We start from the raw sequence: 15,178 nt of genomic DNA, 5'->3' as shown, positions 1-15,178 counted from the left end.
TTGGATAATTTGAGGGTGGATATTTAACATAACAATTTTCTAGCCCTCTGAACTCAGTGGTATTTTAAGATCTGAGGGCAGAGAAAGAAAACGTGACGGAGAGACAAATAGGCATTCTCAGTAGTTTGCGTTGACAAAAACCAAAAAAGAAGAATTCTTGGCTGTTTAATGGTGGGAAAAATTCAATTTCTGTCTTACTTCGCAGAGAACGGAAATACTGGCTATTTATCGTCGTCAGAAAAACAGCGTTGAAAGAGCTGCTGCTCCACTTTCGAGAGAAGAGAAATAACTTGTAATAAGGCTGTAAAGAAGGAAAGAAAACGTACAAGATGAGAATTTAAATTAAGCAGAAGAGAAACAATAACGGAGAGAAACATGAGGTTAGGGGGCAAATGCTTTCATTTTCGAAAAAGGCAAAAAAAATTTTGGCGTATAGAAAGAAAAAAATAAAACAAAACAACCACGGAACATTTTTTGTTTAAAAAACCAAGGAAAAAAACATTGGGGGGTGGTATATAGGCAAGGAAACAAAAAAAAAAAATAAACATAAGATGGGGGGTGTTGTAGAAAAAACATTGAAAAATATAAGGAAAATTTTATTTAAAAATTTTTTCAATTTGTCCGGGTTTTTTTCCGGTTTTAGAATTAAAGTTAGGCCCATTTTCTTTTCCACGTACGATTTTCCAAATCTCTTGTCAAAGGGTAATTAAAGGTTGGTTTTGGCCTTGGGGTTTTTGGGGTCGGGATAAACATGATTTTATTTGCCCCGTTTACTAATTTGCCTTGGACGGCGTTCGTCTTATGTCTTTACGCCCCGGAATTTTTAAGTCCGGGAGGACCAGGTTTGTCCCGGGCAATAGGGTTAAACCTTTAAGTTTGTTGGCAAGGAAAAAATGGTTCTGGGAAACCCAAAATTGAGGTCCGAGAGAAAAGAAGGTTGCTAGTTAAATGAAAATATCCTCCTTATGGGTAGGTATTTTTCCAAAACATCCAAAAACCCGTGCCATTTGGAATTGGTCTAGGGGCCAAAGGTTCCCTTTTACGGGGGGACCGCTCCTGAATTGGGAATTAATTTGATAAGCCCAACAGTCCACTGAGCTGGCAAAAAACCTCTCCAGGTCTTCTCTCGGGAGTTCGCCATTCTAAGTTCAAGGGGATATATGTTCCCCCAACCACTCTCCTGGGAAAGGGGGGGGGGACGTAAGTCCCTCAGGGGAAGACGGTTGGAAAAAAAACATAGAAAATCTGGCCCCCTTTTGGTGAATTCTCGATATGGGGGGAGGGAACCTGCAGAGTTTGTTTTTCCAAGGGCCCCCTTCTGCGATTTGGCGGGCTTATTAAAACAGCCAAATCATGGAAGGAGCGGTCGTAAAGGGAACCTGGGCCCGTAGGGGACACCAAAATTGCAACGGTTGATTTGTGGAAATTCTACTATTAAGCAGGAAACGAGATGGGAAGGCTGTTGAAAGGTTCTTTTTTCCCAGTTGTTACCGGGGAAGGAAACAAGGCTTAAAAAAAACATTTGTTGGTTTGAATTGGCAAAAAGAATGAACAAAGATGGGGGACAGTTCGATTTCCCTCGTTTTGGCAAATTGATCCATGTGGTAAGTTTATGGCCATTAACTTAATTTATATTTCTTGAGAAGGTCAAGGCCTTGTTATGGCGGGACTGCAGTGATGAAAATCCCCAGGCAGGTGTGTTTATTTTTATTTGTTCTGAGGTTTGCCGGGGAGGAGGAGATTAAATCCAGGAGTGGATTAATTGATTAATTTTTCTTAGGCCAAAAACGAGGGGAAATAAGGGAATGTTTCTCCTCTCTGATTGATAGGGGGGGGGGGGAACGCTGAAAACCAATTTTCAAATTGCAGGAATAACCATTTATTTTCTTGCTGAAATTGGTAAAAAAAAACCTTGTGAAGCAATTTTCATGACTAGGGGAAAAACTGGGACAAGAACATTTTCCAATGGGAGTATATTTCCCTTCTAATTATTATTTATTATTTATTTATTATTATTATTATTATTATTATTATTATTATTATTTTATTGATTATTTATTATTATTTTTATTTTTTTTAATTTATTTATTAATTAATTATTATTTCAGGGGGATCATGGACCCCTCGTCAAGTATTAAGAAAAAAACCCAAAAGCCATTGGAACTTTCAATTTGCCCAAAACTTTCCAAAGAAATATGGTTGTTTCATTTGAAAGAAGGGGCCGGGAACGGGGAAACGATAAATAGGGAAAATTACAGAAAAGGGAAAGGAAGGAATAAAGGTATTAAAAAAAATACCCAAGATAAAAAATAGCCAAAAATTAATAAAATTTTAAAAATAGATAAAAAAGTAAAGTAAAATGATTTAAAATTCAAGGAGAATTATTTTGTATGGTAAGGGGCAAATGTAATTGGCAAATCTTCCGCTTGAACACTTTTCTTGGAAGGGGTTTCCAGGTTGCACGGGGGGCATCGTTTCAAGGAGGGGGGGGGGGGGCTGTTCACCCCAGAGTCCCAAAGGTTCGTGAGGGGGAAAAAAAATAAAGGGTGGAACCTTCTGGAAACTTATGGAGGAATTTTCAGTTTAGGCCAAGGAAAATGTTAATTGTATATTTTGTCAAATAAAACTAATAAACTTAATTTAGCTTGCCCAAAGATTCTTTTCCCAAGAGTAAAAAATATATTAAGGGCTGATGGGCGAGTCTGCTTGTCACAAAAAAAACCCCACCCCAGGCACAATTCGTACTTAAAAAATAAAATTGTACCAGTTTTTTGTTAATTTTTTTGATAAAAAAAAAAAAAAAAAAAAATAAAAAAAAAAGATAAAAACCAAAAGGGGGGGACAAATTGAGATGGCTTTGTCTGTCCTTGGGGGTTCTGGTCCCAGCCCCCCAGGAAATATTTTTATTAAAACTCCATGAGGCCTAGGGAGGGTTGGTTTTTGCAAAATTTGCCCCCCCACCCCCCCCTTTTGTTAATTTTCAAATCCCCTCCCAACCTCTAGTCAATCGTACATATTCCAAAAATTTGCAGCCCTTCTAGATTTCAGTAAGTTTTTATAACCTTTTCATTTTAAAGGGATTTAAAGTTAAGGGCCCCCATAAACAATCTTGGGCTACAGGACAAAACCGGGATCAAGGAACAAAGGTTTCCCAACCTAAATGGGGGGGGCCCCGTGGGTTAAAAGTTTCGGTGGCCCTTAAATTTATAAACGGTTGTAGAAGGAAAAAACGTTTAAGTTTCCCCTTCGGGCCTTCATAATTTCTTATTATTTGTCAAAAACTTTGTTTTTGCTATTAAAAAAAAAACACATAGATGGCCCAACGAACAAAAACGGACGGGTTGGAATAGGAGGGTGAAGGAATTGGTTCTCTTTTTTCAAGTCTCTAAAAAAGGTAATTGGTTTCTTAATTCTAAATAAAGGGTCTCTGTTTAAACACCCTCCGTTGCCACGAAAAAACAAACTGCGTAGATGGGAATGGATACCTTCTTGGACTTAAAAAAAAAATAAAAAACCCAAAAAAAAAAAAAACAATGTCTTTTATTGGTCCATGGCTTAGAGCAGTTTCATTCCTTGTGTTAAAGATTTAAAAAAATTGGGGACATTTTCTTTCAAAGCCAAGGATTTCTTTTACCCGAATTTATTAATGGTGTTAGTTAGTCGTGGATTAAAGTTTTTTATTGTTCAATTGAAATAAGAAAAATATGGGCTATAATAACTGGTGTATTAGTTTTGGAGGTTTTATTGTTGAAATTGAAAAAAAAATAAAAAAGAAATCTTCTGGGTTTATAAAATGGTTGCAATTTGTTGGCCGTGGTTTAATTGGATTTGGCGGGGGGACTGGAAGAAAAAATGTAAAAAAATTAGGGGGAAAAAAGGCTTGGTTAGTATAAAATATATCCAGAAATTCTTTCAAAACCATTTTTTTTTGGTTACATACCATTTTCAATTGTCTAAGTGTTTAATTTTATGTTTGCTTTTTCCTTTGTTGTCCGGACCACGTTTTGATGAAAAATTTCTTGTAGAGGGTAATTCTGTGGTTGGCAAAAAAATAAAAAACCCAAAAAAAACTTTCTTTTTTACTGACTTATTGAAAAGCTTTGGGCAACTTGTAGTCACTCCTTTACTTAGCTATACACCAGAAAACCCAGGGGGAACTGGGGAATTCTGGGGCCATCCCAACTTGATTAATTTTTAGCTTAGTCTCGAACATTTTAATTCGTAAAACTTGAATTTTTTCTTTGTTCCATTTCATAGTGACTTTTTTTTCTAACCCTTTCGTAAATTGCTTTTCCCAGGTTTTTGGAAACTTTTAACGTTATCAAAAAATAATTAAACATTAAAAAAAACGATTTGCTTCTGGGACGAGTCAAAAGGTCATTTGTTTTTTTCCCCTTCCTCGGGGGGCCCTGGTTAGGATAATTCACGTTTTGTTTTGCAGTTTTACCAACCTGGGGTGCAGTTCGAATTGTGAATTTTTAGGGTTTTGGTTGGTGTAAGGCCAATCCCATTCGATATCCAATCAAAAAAGTTTATCGATGAAAAAAATCACTTTTTTATTTTTGTTTAAGAAAAACAAACTTGACTTCGTCTGGTAGGAATTTCCAGGGATTTTTTTCCATAAGAACCACTTCACAGGGAGGGAAAGGTTAATTAACAACAAATCGAACTGTCATTAGTGGAAACAAATGCCGATGTGCAAAAGTCCAACAGAAAACTCACTTTAAAACATGAATTCTTTTAATTTTCCGCTGATATTAAAGGGCTTAGGGGCTCTAAATCGTTTACTGAAAAGAGGCCAACGGTTTAATTTTCTGGGCTTGGCCCAAGTAATACCTTGGTTTTCTGCTGACAAAGGCAGGCACGAACAATATACGGGTTTTTTCATTTCTTTATTTACCTCTATAGGAAAAGTATATAATATTAATTATCTAATATTAATATATTATATATATATTATAATATAATTTAATATATAATAATATAAATTTATATATGTATATATATATATTATAAAAACTTCCTATAAGGGTTTCGTTCATTTTAGATGAAAAGGGTCAAAAAAAACCTGGAAACGTATATTAAAAAACCCAGTAGGATTATTGAAAGAAAAAACATTGGGGGGGACGATTGCCATGCAACAAAAATATTGGCAAAAAGTTACCCAAAAATTAAACTCATGGAATCTTAAAACAAAAAAATATTGGATTTATGGTTTCAAAATACTATGAAATTTGTACCCCTGGGGAGTACATAAAACCCCAGGAAGGGTGAGTGTAAATAAGATGAAATGAAATAAAAAACGTATGAATTGTTTTCGGTTGTTGCTTTTCGGTTTTTGGGGGGGGACCCCTTTTATCTAAATGGGTACGGATCTATAGAAATGTAATTTTTATATTATATATATATTTATATAATAATATACTATTTAATAATTATATAGTCGTTGTTGTTGTTGTTGGTTTTTGTTTTTATATATCATATTAATTATATTTAATATATATATTATATAACTATTATATGATATATATATATTACCACTTCTATCCATTAAAACTAAAAAGGAATTGAAATAAAAACAGTATATTGGGTTCGGTTGTGCTTCCCCACAGAACAAGGTTGGGTTTGGTTTAATTTGGCAAGGGCAGATAAAAACGTTACCTTTTTGTCCAGTGAAAGAATTTATGTATAGCCTTAAGCTTTGTTAATGACAGCGGGGAAAAACATAAAACCATGTTTTAAGTTTGATTTCTGTGGGGGGGGGTGGAACTGGGCCACATTCGGGGGGACATTTTTTTTTCCACTAATGACAGGTTCGGATCTTGGTGGTTATTAAAAAAAAAACCCTGTCCAACAACTTGTGAAGTGTTTTCTATGGAAAAATCCCTGATTCATTGCCCAGACGAGTTTAAAGGTGGGTTCCCAGTTCTAAACAAAATATAGGTAATATGTTTATTTATATTTATATTATATCTAATTATATAATATTTAACTATAGTAATATTCTTTATTAATATATTATTACACTATATATTTATAGTCTAATTCTATCTATTATATAGTTTATATTATTTAATATAATAATTATATATGGTATTGCTGATGGTATTGTTAATGTTATGTATTTTTTAAAGTTTATTGTATTTCTTCGGTTCAGGTTCTCCGGGTCATATACATAAAAGGTCAAAACGCAAACCCGATTGTTTAACATTAATTCCAATGAAAATAATGAAGGGAACAAAGGGCACCCCACGCATTAATAAAAAAGGTTATATATATAAAAAAATAAAACAAAAAAAAAAACGATTAAACAGGGGACCAAACCCATGAAAACCGAAGGGGGACCATAAACAAACAAGGGGTGAAAAATTGATAGCGGTATAAAAAAACCAATTCCATTCTAAAAAAAAATATTTTTACCAATTCATTTTAAACAGGGTTGGTTTGGGGCCAAAGTTGGGGCCTCGGCTTAACCTTCATTCTTAGGGATTTAGGGGATTTGTCGAAAGTTTAACGGCATTTTTTGCCCAACGGGGAAAAGGTTGTTTGTACTTTCGTTCTAAATGGAAGGGATATAAACCAATTTGGGAGGGCAAATTTTCACTTGCTTTTCTGTTTTTTTTCTTCTAATAAGAGGGTGGTTTTTTCCTTCTCACCCAACCTTCATTGATTGATTTTTGAGTCATGGTTGCTTAAAACCACAAAACCCTGGGGGGCGTCCACAAAAGTAACCCACCCGGGGGCCTTTAGGGGTTTTTTCTTTCCATGGATGTATGGTTTAAGAAAATTTGCTTCTCAGTAATTTATTATAAATTATATATATATATCTTAATCAATATATTATTATTATCTATATGTTTGTAGTGTGGTGGGTGGTTGTCTGTGTGTGTGGGTGGTGTGCGTGTGGTTGTTGGCGTGGTGGTTTGTTTGTTTGGGTGTGTTGTGTTGTATTTATGAAACAATTGGGTTTACAATAATATATATAATATATAAAATAATTATATATTATGGATCTAATATGATATAATATGTGTTGTGTTGTGTGGTGTGGGTGTGTGGGGTGTGTGGGGTTGTGTGTGTGGAATTTCTGTTGAAAAGGAATGAAATTATATTATAACTTTCCAGTTTAAACACGCCAAAGAGGATAACTAATTATCGGGATGGTATTAGGGGTTTGGAAATAATATTCATAAACGGGAAAAATACATGGTTTTTTTCCAACTGTGGGGGGAGTTTCTTCAGGTTTACGTTGAATTTAGGCATGTTTTACTCATGCTAAATTGGGGGGAAAGGTATCTCGCCTCGTATTGGCGGAAAAATATATTGTTTCATTATCCCTTGAATTTTTTTCCTATTAATTTAATCTTCTGGGGGACTTGAATCATTATTTTCCATGTTGGGATGTTAACAATAAATTCATTATTGTTGGTAACTTGTAAAAAAAAAAAAATCAAATAATACCCATATTTCGTCCCCATAGTTTGGTGGTCCTTTTTTACCTGGATGCGGATGGAGAGAGAGAAGAGGTACGAGAGGACGAGAGAGGAAGAGAAGGGGACGATGGAGGGGAGAAAGAGGAGAGGGAGAGCATGGACAATAAGGGGAAGGAAAATTAATTTAGAACAATTAAACATTTTCCTGAAACTTAAAAATTCTTTTCCTAAAACTTGAATAAAAAACAATTATTTACGGGACATATATTTTTATTTAAAGGTTTTATGATCTTTCGTAATTGTAATTTCTATGTAAATATCACATGTTTTTGGTCCCCTTAATTTTATTCTTTCTTTAATGAAAAAAACGTATCTCCAATTTTTTCAGTTTGATTTTTTCTGTTCCCTCACGAGGAGGCTAGAAAAAAAAAACCACCTTTCGTAAGCAAAAACAGGATTTTCCTTTTTAAACTACGCTAACAAAATAATATTTTGTATTTAGGTTTCTTCTGCCCATTTTTAATGTTTCACCTGAAAGGGAAAATAGAAAAAGGGAAAAATAAGGAAAAAAAAGAAAAATCACGGCAAGGCTTTTTTTAATCGCCCCCCCACGAACCTATCTAAAACCATTTTTTTTTGGCCCAGTGGGGAATTCTTATGCTTTCCCCCCCATTTTTTCCTGTTTTCAATTTGCCCCCGATACTATAATCCGGGGGTGAACTTGGATTTTTGTTGTTACTGTGATTTTTACTCATTAAAAAACAAATACAACAGGTTGGGGGGGGGGGGGTGGGGGGGGGGTGGGATGGGGGGGGGGAACAAGATTAACGATTGGGGGTTGAAAAAAAAAAAAATTTGTAAATGTTGATAGAGCCAGTGTTAGTGTTTGAAACGTTTGAAAACTCATTATTTCCAAAAACAAATCAAAACAAAATTTACTTTTCGTCCTTTCAAGGTTATTCTATTTCAATCCCGTTTTTTTCCATTTCGGGAACCTTTAAAACATTTTTTTGGTTTGTTCTGTTTTCTTTTATTTTCCTCTTATTAACACAATAATTTTCCTCTTGGCTTTACTTTTAAACATTCAAAGTTTGTCGTTTCTTTTTGTGCTCCAATTTTGTCACTTCGAATTTTTCCCATTCCTGAAAATTGGAGTTGGTGTCGGCCTTTGTTTGTTGGGAGGAGAAAAACCCCAAAAAAAAAAAAAAAAAAACACAAATTTCAATAAAATTTTTATGGTGTACAAGGAAAAAATAATTTTCGTTTCCTTTTCCCCTTGGGAAATTTCATTTTCCAGGGAAATTTCCAGTTTTAAATATTTGGGGTCCCTCCCCCGCCCCCCTTTTAATCTGATTTCATAATCTTCTCTACTCCTCTCTCTCTTCTTCTCTACTCCCTCCTCTCTCTCTCCATTTCTCTACTCCTCTTCCTTCTCTCTCGTTTACCCGCTTATGGTAATTAAACGGGACCAAAAAATAAATTAATAATAATTAACATAAATGGGTAATCAATAAATAAATAAATTGATAATAATGGGATAAATAAAAAAAGATTGAAAGGCAAAAATTGCATAGGGGGATTAAAGCCACTGGAAAAAAAACCTAAGGTGTTAATTATTAGGGCATGGTACTGGAAAAGTTTTTGCGGGGTCAGGGGTCGGTAAATGTTATCTCATAGGTTTAAACCAACATTTCCCAAAAAAAAAACCACTTTCTTAATAAAGGAATCTCTAGGGGAATTTACCCAAACCAAATACACTTCTTGGGTCAGGAAAGTCAAGTGAGGTACAAAAAGGCGAATCCCAAAAAGTTTTTCCAAGTTGCTTATCTGCCAGGTGTTGGGTCTGTGTGTAGTGTTTGGCGCGTGGAAAACCACGTCAGCACCACCCTTTTCCCACTTAATTGAAAACTTTAGTAGTTCTTAACCTTTTTTTTTTTTTAATTTTTTTTTTCTTTTTGTATTAGATTTTCCATACTTCACTGCTTGATTGTTGGGGGCGGCCTGCTTCTACAAAAATTATCTTATATATCTAAATATACTATATAATTTATATATTAATATATTAAAATAATAAATATTAATAGTTATCTAGGATTTTAGAATAAGAATAGATAGATAGATATGGCATTAGGGATGGCGATTATGATAGGGATTAGGGATAAAACATAATAAACCATTTATACCTAAATATAAAAAATCAATGAGTATATATGCAAGAAGCTAGGTACTAATGGTCGTGTTTACCCTCTAAAGTAAACTTGGGGGGATTACCCAAAAATCCCACAGTGATGGTATTATATATTGTGTTGGTATTTCCTCTTTCAAAAATTAAACCCTCTTTACACCAATCTTTCCTATTCCCATTATTCGTGAGTAAAAATTGTTGAATTGAAGGGCTTGTGATTTTCTTCTGCCAAAAAAAGAACGGAAAAGAAAAATTAAAATTGATGTCAATTTCAGGGCGACCACCATATTTGGCGGTTAAATGACGGAGGACGGACGGTTGAAAATCCGGATTTACCCAATTTGTAACTTTGTAGTTTTTCTTCCAAGCTTGCCTGTCAAACCACTTTTTAAATCAGCATTTTTTCTTTTTTCCCGCAGGGGGGATTTTTGTTCTTTCAGACTATCCCGGAAAAGAATTGCCTCTTGTGTTCTTTTCATGACATAAAAAAAAACCAAAAACCAGGTCAATAGGTGTCTTCGCCTTCCGGCCAATGCTTCTCAGGAGATAAAAAAAAAAAAAATAAAAAAAACTGTCAATAAAGTTGCCTACCCCAAAGTGCCTGAGACAGTAATTTGTCCCATTACCTGAAAGCCTTTTGCAAAAACAAAAAAAAAACTTTGTATACAACTTTCTTCAAAAAAGCCCAAGGACAGGATCTAAAACCTTTTGATAACAGATTTTCTTTTAATTGGGAAAACCCAAACCCCTTAAGATATTTTCCTTTATCAGGAAATGGGGGACGAAGGACTTTTCAAAAAATTATTTTCCTTTCCAAAAAAATGGAGGGAAAACCACCTCAAATATTGTTTTTCCTATTTTCAAAGGGAAAAGCGGGGGAAAACCGGGAAAAACCTTTCAAAACATATTTTTTCCGTTTACCCAAAAAATGAAGGGGTAAAACCCCTCAAAAATGTGCTTATCAGGCGAAAGGAAAGGAAACAACCCTCAAATATTTCTTAGTTAGAAAAAGGAGGAAAAAAACCCCCTCAAAAAGTATTTTACCCTTACCAGGGGGGACAGGAAAGTAAAATCCCTCAAAAATATTCATTTACCAAAAAAAGGAAGGGAAAAAAAGAAAAACCCCCAAGAGAATATTCCCTTTATCAGGGAAAAGGCGGCTAAAAAAACGCCATCCAAAATATTTCCTTATTCCAGGACGGGTAAGGAAAACAAAATCCATATATTTCCTTCCCAGTACCAAAAAGGAGGAAACCCCAAAACCCCTCAAAAATATTCCTTATCAGGAAAAGTAGGAAAAAAAACTCCTCAGATAATTTCCTTTTCCTCTCCCCCCCCCCCCCCAAAAAGGAGGAAAAACCCCCTCAAATAAATCATTACATCCATAAAAGTGAGGGAAAAACAAACGTCTTTGGTTTAATTCTAATGGTGTGTAAAGTTTACTACCGACAACCAAAGGGTCCCTTTCGTGCCTCTTCGTAAACAACATTAAGGGCTCAAGTTGTTTCCCATAGTTCCTCATGTTCCTAATTTCGCTTTTCAATTTAAAAAACTGAGTTCGTACGGTAAAAAAAACGGCTTAATTTCAAATAATTCCAAAGCCGGAAAATTTTTCATAAAAATAAAATTGTGGGAAAGGAAAAGTAGGAATTATTTCGGTTTTGTTAAACAAACTATTAGTTTTCTTCCCCCCCAGGGGGGGGGGGCCTTAAAAACAAAACCGACAACAAAAAACTTTCAAATTAAAAACGGGGGGGGGAGGGGGGGTGGGGGGGAAATCCAAACAGTGAACAAAAAATGGAGGCCCACCAGGAAAAGGCGGGAAAAATTACAATTGAAATTTGGTAAAAGGGTTGGGGGGGAACTTAATTAGTAATCAGAAAAAAGGGGAAAAATAGAACAATAAGGAAAAAAAGAAAAAAAAAATTAAAGAAAAAACAAAAATTTTTTAGCTAAAATTTAAGTTTCCTGAAAAACTAAAAAAGACAGAATAGGCCTAATTGGTAGGGCTAATTTGTAAATTTTTATTGGGGTGGCGAACCGAAGTAAACTGAAGTTGTTCAGTGGAAATTCATTTAGGTTTCCCTTTTATAAGTTTGTTTATTTTATAAGCCCCAATCTTCGTCGGGGGCAATTTATTCCATATTTTTTTTCTTTTGGTTTTAAACAAATTATTTTCAACTTCATGGGAAACCAAGGTGAATTGGGAGGTTACATTTTGGGGAGGACCCCTAGGTTGTCCTACCCCTGAATTTGATGTTGGAAAGGCTTTCTTTATGGGAACATGGGGTCGGGGCTCCGTATTCTTGTGGTCAAAAAAAAAAAAAAATTTTAAAAATGTATAATTTTTTTTCTTTTATTCAGTTTTAGAAAAAACGGTGGGGTTTTTGTGGGCCATTTCGCACCCAAAGTTCTTTTTCCTTTGTCCTAAGTTCATATTGTTGGATTCTGCAGGGAGCAATTTTTTTCTGGATTATCGTGGTTGGGTCGTTGGGAGGTTGGAGATGGGGAGGAGAGAGATAGGGAGACGAGGATGGGAGGGGGGAGAGAGAGGGGGGCCAAGGTTGGGGGGCCTTTTAAAAACTTAAAGGAAAAAGGTCAAAAGTAGGTTAATCCCAGATTTAAAGAATTTGAAAAACTACCAAAGGAGGTCGATGAAAGTGGGCAGTTTCCCCTCGATTATAAATTTCATAAGGGGTAATAGGGGGGGGGGTGGCGGGGGGGGGGGGGGGGGGGGGGGGAGGGATAAAGAAATAAAGGAACAAAGGTCAAGGTTGGGAAAAACAAAACAAAAAAAACAGATTTTTCCGGGTACTGGGACCCTTTGAAAATGAAATAACAAAGGCAAAAATTTTTGTGTGTAACTTCTTTTTTATTTGGGATTTGTTTAATTTTTTTTTAAATAAAATTTTCTCATTATCTAAACGAGACTTCCGTTGTTAATTTCCTCCAGTGATCCAAACAATTTTCTTGCCCAAATTCTTCTTACTGATGTTTGGCTAAGACTTTTGGCGGTCTAAACCTAAAATTAAAAAAACAGCACAGTTTCGGTGTAAACTCTTATTGATTTTGATTTTTGGGGACTCGGGGGGGGTTTTTCATTTAAATCAGTTTCTTTACCCAACAAATAATGGGGACTTGCGGTGGTAATCCACGCTTTTCCTCAAGAATTTTTTTACTGGGCACTAATTCTTTAAAAGGCAAAGGAACCAATTTTTAGGAGGAACAAGTTATTTTTTGATGTTTAACACCAATGGGGCTTGGCACCAATTCCTTTTGTTTACCAAGGCTGTTAGTTAGTACATTCCCCTAGGGGAAACTTGAGGCATTTGGAATAATTCAATCCTTCAACCATCATCGGGGGAACCCAAGTTCAGTTACCAAAGATTTTTTAGAAATTTATTCTTTTCCACTCACAAGGAAAGTGAAATTTAATGTTAAAGAACAAAATTATTTCAACTTCCACAAAAAGGGGGGGGGAGGGGGGGGGGGGGGGGCGTGTGGGGACTCCCCATATGGGGAAGACTATAAACTCCTTTCGTAATCTCACCCAGAAAATTTTGCCACACGGTTTTCTTCATTTAACCGTTTTTTTAGTTCTTGGTCAATTGTAAATTTAATTTAAACCAAAAGGGTATAATCTTGTTAGTATTTTTGATCCTCTAATGATAAACAAATAACTCAAGCAGGTCCCAATAATCAAATCCGAGGGCTCCTACCTTGCCTTTGATTGGTTAATTGGGTTTAAAGTTTTTTGAAATTGTAAAAAACCCAATGGGTTGGTGCTGGAGGTCGTGCGGGCGTCCGGCCAAAAATTTTTCACGGATTGGCTAGCATCGGGATCACTCTTGGTGAGGGATATTTTACCCGTTCAAGCTCTAAAAAAATAAAAAAAAAAATTTTAAAATAAAAAACAAAAAATAATAAATAAACTTAAATAAATTAAAATAAATAAATAAAAAATTTAAATAAATAAAATTAAGTAAAAATTAATGTAAAAAAGGCTATTACAAGTTATTTTTTGTATAAGGGGCAATTTTTCTTCTTTATATTCATTTTTCCCTCCCTTAAAGTCCCCAATTCCCCATGTTATAGTTTTTCCTTTCCTACTCTCCACCACAGTTTCCTTCCTCCTTTCCCTTTGGGCTTCGGGTATTCTTCCAGGTTAAATGTGGCGACCATGTTACTTGGTTAAAAAAAAACTTAACTTATACTGCCTCCCAATGGCATTTCTGCGCCCAAAAACCTCCTCCAACTTTTTTCCCAATGGCCCTTCCCTTCGGTGAAATTTATCATCGTTTCTCTCCTCCTCCACCCTGTCATTTCCTCTCTTCCTCGTTCATTACATGCACTGTTGCACGACTCTTTCTATTGTGAAGACCATGGTTTTTTCCCCCTATCATCCTTTTATCACGCATTTCCAGCACTGAGCGCTCTTTCCTTCCCCCTCCCCCTACCCTCTAAAAGCGCGTCTTTCCTTCGTCAGAAGCTTCGCCGCTTTCCTTCAGTCCGCGCTGAAAGCTCTTCACAGCATTTGCTGCTGTGTTTCCCCGTCATTCTGTTTATTTTCTCGGGGCACGAGAGCCCTTGATGTTTCGGACGCAATCCATTATTCTCTTTGACGCTCCGAGGGGGACGGGAGGAGGAGGAGGAGGTAGCACCGCCTGTATCTCCAATGTAGAGGCTTTGCGTGATGCTTTCTCGGGACACATTACCTTCTCTTTGATTCTCTCTTTTTTTCTTCTTCTTCTTTTTTCGGTAGTACTTGATACAAGCGTCGCATTGCTCGTAATTAGTGAAAACTGGCTGTACGTGATGACACAGTACACACTTAATTAAGTGCAGGTAAATGTAGTCGTATGTACTATGTAATTTGGTTTTATTATTATTATTATTATTATTATTATTATTATTATTACTTAGATAATCTGAATTATCACGATGTCGAGTTTGGGTTCGTCAGAGCTGAAATTAATTTATAAAGCTATTTATATTATCGGGTGGCTTTACTAAAGAATAAAATAGTTTCCAGTTCATATACATCTGATCGCGGCCCATATTTTGGATAGGCCCTTGTAAGATATGAACCATTAGAATAATGAAAAATATTTTGAATTTATACCATACTGATCGTATGATAATATTGAACCAGAAAATGTATAAAAATTATAAATTTTACCACTTACTGTTAGCAATGTTATATCAAGTATTATTTTTAACAAGAGGATGATGATAAAAGCTAAAACACTTCACTGGTATAAAAAATACGATAAAGATAAAAGAATGGATAGCTTAGTGGAAGCGTCGGCGACTTGCACTCTGAGAGTGAAGAGTTCAAGCCTCGCTCGGCCCTTACTATATTTTCACTGTTCCCAGGTCTCGCTTGTTTAAAAGGTTTGTTGGGGGGGGAGGGTGGGGGGGGGACCCTAGGGCACGGATCATATCAGCTTGTTAACATCCCTGAAACCTTCAGTGATGAAAAGAGTTACAAATTGGCTGCTTTAAATTGGCAGTTTTGAAGAAAGAAAGGGTAGTGTTTATGCCAAATTTTTAATAATTC

This window comes from Macrobrachium nipponense, chromosome 29 (genome assembly GCF_015104395.2).
Source record: "Macrobrachium nipponense isolate FS-2020 chromosome 29, ASM1510439v2, whole genome shotgun sequence".
NCBI classification, from domain to species: Eukaryota; Metazoa; Arthropoda; class Malacostraca; order Decapoda; family Palaemonidae; genus Macrobrachium; species Macrobrachium nipponense.
The sequence above is the reverse complement of the archived record's forward strand: the minus strand, read 5'-3'. Positions refer to the sequence as shown.